Source organism: Mustela lutreola, chromosome X (assembly GCF_030435805.1).
Source record: "Mustela lutreola isolate mMusLut2 chromosome X, mMusLut2.pri, whole genome shotgun sequence".
NCBI lineage: Eukaryota > Metazoa > Chordata > Mammalia > Carnivora > Mustelidae > Mustela > Mustela lutreola.
The window spans coordinates 87,929,294-87,934,954 of NC_081308.1; the positions used below are offsets into that span (position 1 = coordinate 87,929,294).

The 5,661-nt window shown below is 36.8% G+C and overlaps 1 pseudogene; it reads right to left on the minus strand.

Moving 5' to 3' along the window:
* Window positions 1-4,657: 4,657 nt before the first annotated feature.
* Window positions 4,658-4,931, minus strand: LOC131822180 (cyclin-dependent kinase 2-associated protein 1-like; annotated as a pseudogene).
* Window positions 4,932-5,661: the final 730 nt, after the last annotated feature.

Consider the following 5,661-nt stretch of genomic DNA (forward strand, 5'->3'; position numbering starts at 1 on the left):
GATGCCTGGCTCAAGTGATTTCACAGATATAAATAATAAATTCCCATGTTGTGGGAGATGCCTGGGTGGCTTAGTGAGTTAAGCATTTGCCTTTGGCTCAGGTCTTGATTCCCCCAATTTGGGCTCCTTGCCCAGCGGGAAGTCTGCTTCTCTCCCTCCCTCTCTGCCTGTCGCTCCTCCTGCCTGTGCTTGCTCTCTCTCTCTCTCTCCCCCTCCTTCTCTGAAAATAAAGAAATAAAAATCTTTATTTTAAAAAAGATTTTATTTATTTATTTATTTGGCAGAGAGAGAGAGAGATCACAAGTAGGCAGAGAGGCAGACTGGGGGGGGGGGACAGGCTCCCTGCTGAGCAGAGATCCTGATGCAGGGCTCGATCCCAGGATCCTGAGACCATGACCTGAGCTGAAAGCAAAGGCTTAATCACTGAGCCACCCAGGCGCCCCTAAAATCTTTATTTTTTTAAAGCATGTTGTGGAATACCTCCTGTGAGGTTCACAAACTAACCTAAAAGTAGAGAAACTGTTTGATCTCATGATGGGAGAAGAGGTTTAGCAGGTGGAAGTTCATTCCATCAGCAGCTACATGCTGTGTAGCAGCCCTCATGAGCAGTCTTAGAGATGCCTTTCATTGCTTAAAAGCAATAAATTGTCCATTTGGAAAAGAAAGCAGGTCTTTAATATGCATTTTTAGAAATATACCTAAATTGTTCTTGCCATGTATAGATAACTTTCAATTTTCACATTATTTCATAGATGGATGCGGAAATATGCAGTTTTTAGATCCTCCAAGCAAATTCACATTGTAACATAGATTCTCTCCTGATACATGTTTTCTTCCATCATATAATAAAATATTTTAAAGAGCCAGAAATTTTCGAAGAGTTAGTTAAAATGTCAGTTACTAAGATTTAGTATTTAAAAAAAAAATGTATTACCCTAGACTTTGCCTTATTGTAATGATAGCCACTTTCCATAAAATTACCAGTTACTCTTAAATACTATAATTTTACCTGGGATATCGTATTTTTGTATCTGTACCTCAGAAGGCAAGGGACATCACCTCTCCCTAAATATTTGGTTAAGTTTCACTGCAAATGATTACTTCTATTTTGGTTATATGTAGTGTGGATCAATTTGATTAGATATAGTGTGCGTCTGTTAATACTGTAAGAACATAATCATGGGAATCTTCCACCTGATTAATTGCATCAGAGATGTGTGAATATATAAATAAATGTTAAATAATTCATTGAACTGTGGTTGATACTGTACATATTTAAAGTATATTCTCTAGTAAGTTTTAATATAGGTATGCACCTGTGAATTCAACACTACAGTCAAGATAATGAGCATGACCATTGTTTCAAAAACCTTTGTGCTCCTTTGTAATGCCCCCATCTACCTTTCTCCAGGCTTGCTCTCCACATCACCAGACCCTATCCCCAGGCAACTACTGATTATCTGTCAATATGGATTAGTTTTTTTTTCCTATAATTTTATGTAAATGGAATCATAAAATGTGTATTCTTTTTTGTCAGTTTGCTTCCTTTAACCTAATTATTTCTAGATTTATTTGTTGCATATATGATTATTTCCTTTTTATTATTGACTAATGTTGAATTATGTGGATATATATAATTTATTCGATCCATTCAACTGGTAATAGATATTTGGGCTTTTTCCCAATCTGGGGCTCTTGTAGATGAAGATGCTATGAATATTTGTGTGTAATCTTTGCTTGGACATATCTTCTCTTAGGTAAATATGTTTACAGTGCGAAAACTGGATAATATGGTATACAGAATAGAATCATATGGGAACAAGCGAACAGTTTTCCAAAAAGGTTGCACTAATTTTCATTGCCGCCAGAAGTGTATGGATGGGAGTTGCATCCTCCACAGCCCTGTCGGAACATGGTATGATCAATATTTTTATTGTATCCATTCTCAGAGGGGCTTAGTGGGATTACATTTCCCTAATGACTAGTGATGTTCAGCATCTTTTCATGTGCTTATTTGACATTTGTGTATCTCTTTTGGTGACTTTCAAATATGTTATCCAGTTACTTATTGTAGTGTATGTTTCTTCTCTTTTTTAAAATCTTAATTCCAGTGAGTGACGTACAATGTTATACTAGTTTCAGTTGTACAGTATAGTGACTCAACGATTCCCTGTATTACTTAGTAATCACCAAGTTAAGTATACTCTTAATCCCCTTAACCTATTTCACCCATGCTCCTACCCACCTCACCTCTGGTAACCATCAGTTTGTTCTCTATACCTAAGAGACTGTTTCTTGATTTGTCTCTTTTTTCCCCTTATTTATTTTGCTTCTTAAATTCCACATAAGTATAATCACATGGTATTTTTCTTTCTCTGACTGCTTATTTCACTTAACATTATACTCTCTAGATCCATTTATGTAATTGCAAATGGCAAGAATTCATTCTCTTTTGACTGAATAATATTTCTATATATATATACATATATATATACACACACACACATAAATACAATAAACACACATATATACACACAACACACACATATATGTGTATATGTGTGTCCATATGTATACATACAATACACACATATATGTATGTATATGTGTGTATAATGTAAGAACGTGGTCCAGTTTCATTCTTTTGCTTGTAGCTGTCTAGTCGTCCCAACACCATTTGTTGAAAAGACTCTTTTTCCCATTGTATCTTCTTACCTCCTTTGTCAAAGATTAATTGACCATATAATGGGGGGGGTTATTTGGGGGTTTTCTGTTCTGTTTCATTGATCTATGTGTCTGTATTTGGGTCATTACCATACTCTTTTAATCAATACATATTTGAAGTCTGAAATTGTGATACTTCGGTTTTGTTTTTCTTTTTCAAGATTGCTTTGGCTAATCAGGGTCTTTTTGGTTCCATACAAATTTTGCGATTGTTCTAGTTCTGTGGAAAATGCTGTTGGTATTTTGATAGGGATTGCATTAAATGTGTATGTGTAATTGCTTTGGGTAATGTAGATACTTTCACAGTATTTATTTTTCTAATCTGTGAGCATGGAATGTCTTTCCATTTCTTTGTGCCATCTTCAATATCTTTCATCAGTGTTTTTTGGTTTTCAGAGTAGAGTTCTTTCACCCCTTTGATTAAGTTTATTCCTAGATATGTTGTTATGTGGTGCAAATGTAAATCGGATTGTTTTCTTAATTGCTCTTTATGCTGCTTCATTATTAGTGTGTAGAAAATGCAGTGGATTTCTGTACATTGATTTTGTATCCTGCAAATTTACTGAGTTCATTTAACAGTTCCAGTAGTTTTCTGGTGGAGTCCTAGAGTTTTCTATGTCATCTACAAATAGAGAAAGTTTTATCAATTTGGGTACCTTTTATTTCTTTTTATTGTCTCATTGCTGTGGCTAGGACTTCCTGTGTTGAATAAAAGTGATGAGTAGAGGGCACCTGGATGGCTCAGGGGGTTAAGCCCCTGCCTTCGGCTCAGGTCATGGTCTCAGGGTCCTGGGATCAAGCCATGCATCGGGCTTTCTGCTCAGTGGGGAGCCTGCCCTCCCCCCCCCCAGCTCTCTGCCTGCCTCTCTGCCTGCTTGTGATCTCTGTCTGTCAAATACGTAAATAAATAAATAAAACATTTTTTTAAAAAAGTGGTGAGTAGACACCCTTGTCTTGATCCTGATGTTAGGGGAAAAACTTTATTTTTCTTTATTGAGTATGAAGCTGGCTGTGGGCTGTTTATACATGGCCTTCATTATGTTGATATTGGTAGGTATGTATTTATTGCCATTTTGTGTTTGTTTTTGTAGTTCTTCTCTGTTCCTTTCTTCTCTTGCTCTCTTTCATGGTTTGCTGGCTTTCTTTAGTGATATACTTGGATTCCTTTCTCTTTATTTTTTGCATATCTATCATTTGTTTTTGATTTGTTTTTACCATTCAGTTTGTATATAATGTCTTTTTTATTGCTAATGAAAATAAGTTTTATTACATTGAGTAATAAAAGCATACAAAGATGTGAATGGTCTTACGCATTTTCTTCCAGATGTTTGGATCAATTTACAGGAAAGGTGTAACTGAAATCCATATGCTGTCTTAATAGAAGAATGTTCAGGGGTTCTTATTAGGTTAGATTTAGTAGGTTGCTCTTTCTTCTGCATTTTATAACTTGTGCATTTTTAAAACTGACGTTAAAGCACTGATAGTCATACAAGCAAATGCTTAAGCACAAAAGAAGTTACATTAAATGGAATCCACAGCATGTGGCAAACATACGCACTAAAAACAAAACCCTCAGAGTTATATCAGCTTATGAAAAAGAACAACGAATAATCTGGGTAACATGACTGTGTTTAAAAGATAGGATAAAAGGGAGACACTATTATTTTTGCTGTGAGATAAGTATCTTTTATGTGCATCTTTCAAATCAATACTTTTTTAAAAATCCTGGGTAGTTCCAGCTATTCAAAATGTAAATCCTAGTCAGCTGCAAAATATTTCTCAGTCTCAGAGCCTCTTGAACTATGGGAGGGATATGGGAAGGAGAAACCAAACTGTTACCATTTTGAAAACAAGAGTCTCATCTGAACATGGTGGATGAGCTGTAACTTCTCACTTTGGAAGAAGATGGAAAATCTTTTGCACTAGCAGGCAGCTAGGATCTGGCATTCCATTCAGTTTTGACCAAGCACTCTCACACCAGCCCTCTGGTATGAATAATGCCTCATTATACTCTCTTCATGGCACCCTTCTTCCCTGCATATATGGGTCTAATTTCCTCCCCCCAACTCCTGAATGATGGCTAGCAACTCAGCCTACTCAGCATATTTGCCTTGGGGTACCTGGCTGTTCTCAGTTCCCTGGCTGTAGCCTAGAGATGGTAGCCCATAGTCACTTAGCAGTTGATGGTACTGTGAGGATGTTGCCATACTAGGGAATGGCAGGTGGACACTCCCAGTGGTGTTGATGGAAGCCATGGACATGTGTGTAGAACATCTTATACATGCAGCAGTCTATATTAAGTTGATGGTCGCTTCAGCTTCAATCCATTTTTACTCCTCTCCCCCAGCATTTTAGGTGTATGGTGTTATATTTAACACCTGTTCATGAATCCCTTGACTTATTTTTACAGAAATACTACTTTTTACTGATTTTGTGATTCCTACTTTTCTTACTCTTACTTAGTCTTTCTTTTCCAACTCATGAAATTTGGCCCCTCTCACTTTCAAAGCCAAATGTTATGGGGATTTGTCTTTCCTGTGTGGGCTTCCTGGTGTGATAGTCTGTTTCTTTCCCCTCTCCATGCCAGGTCCTCTGCAGAAAGTCCCAGGGCTCCCTTTAAACTCCTCACTGCATCTCTACCTTTTTTTTTTTACCTTCACTGATGTGGCGTCTTTTCTACTTTTAGTTGTGGAGTTTTCTCTGCCAGTCTCTGAGTCATTTTCTGGGTTATTTCCACTGATATGAGTATTATCTAGTTGGATCCATAGGACTAGGTGAGCTTAGGGTCCCCCTAGTCTGCGATCGTTTTTGTAATTCTCCTTTTCTAATTGACATTTGTAAGAATTTTTCTTCTAGATACAAGTCCTTTATCAGATATATGATTTGCAAAATTTTCTCCCAGTTAGCAGCTTGTCTTTTAATTCTATCAATAAGGTC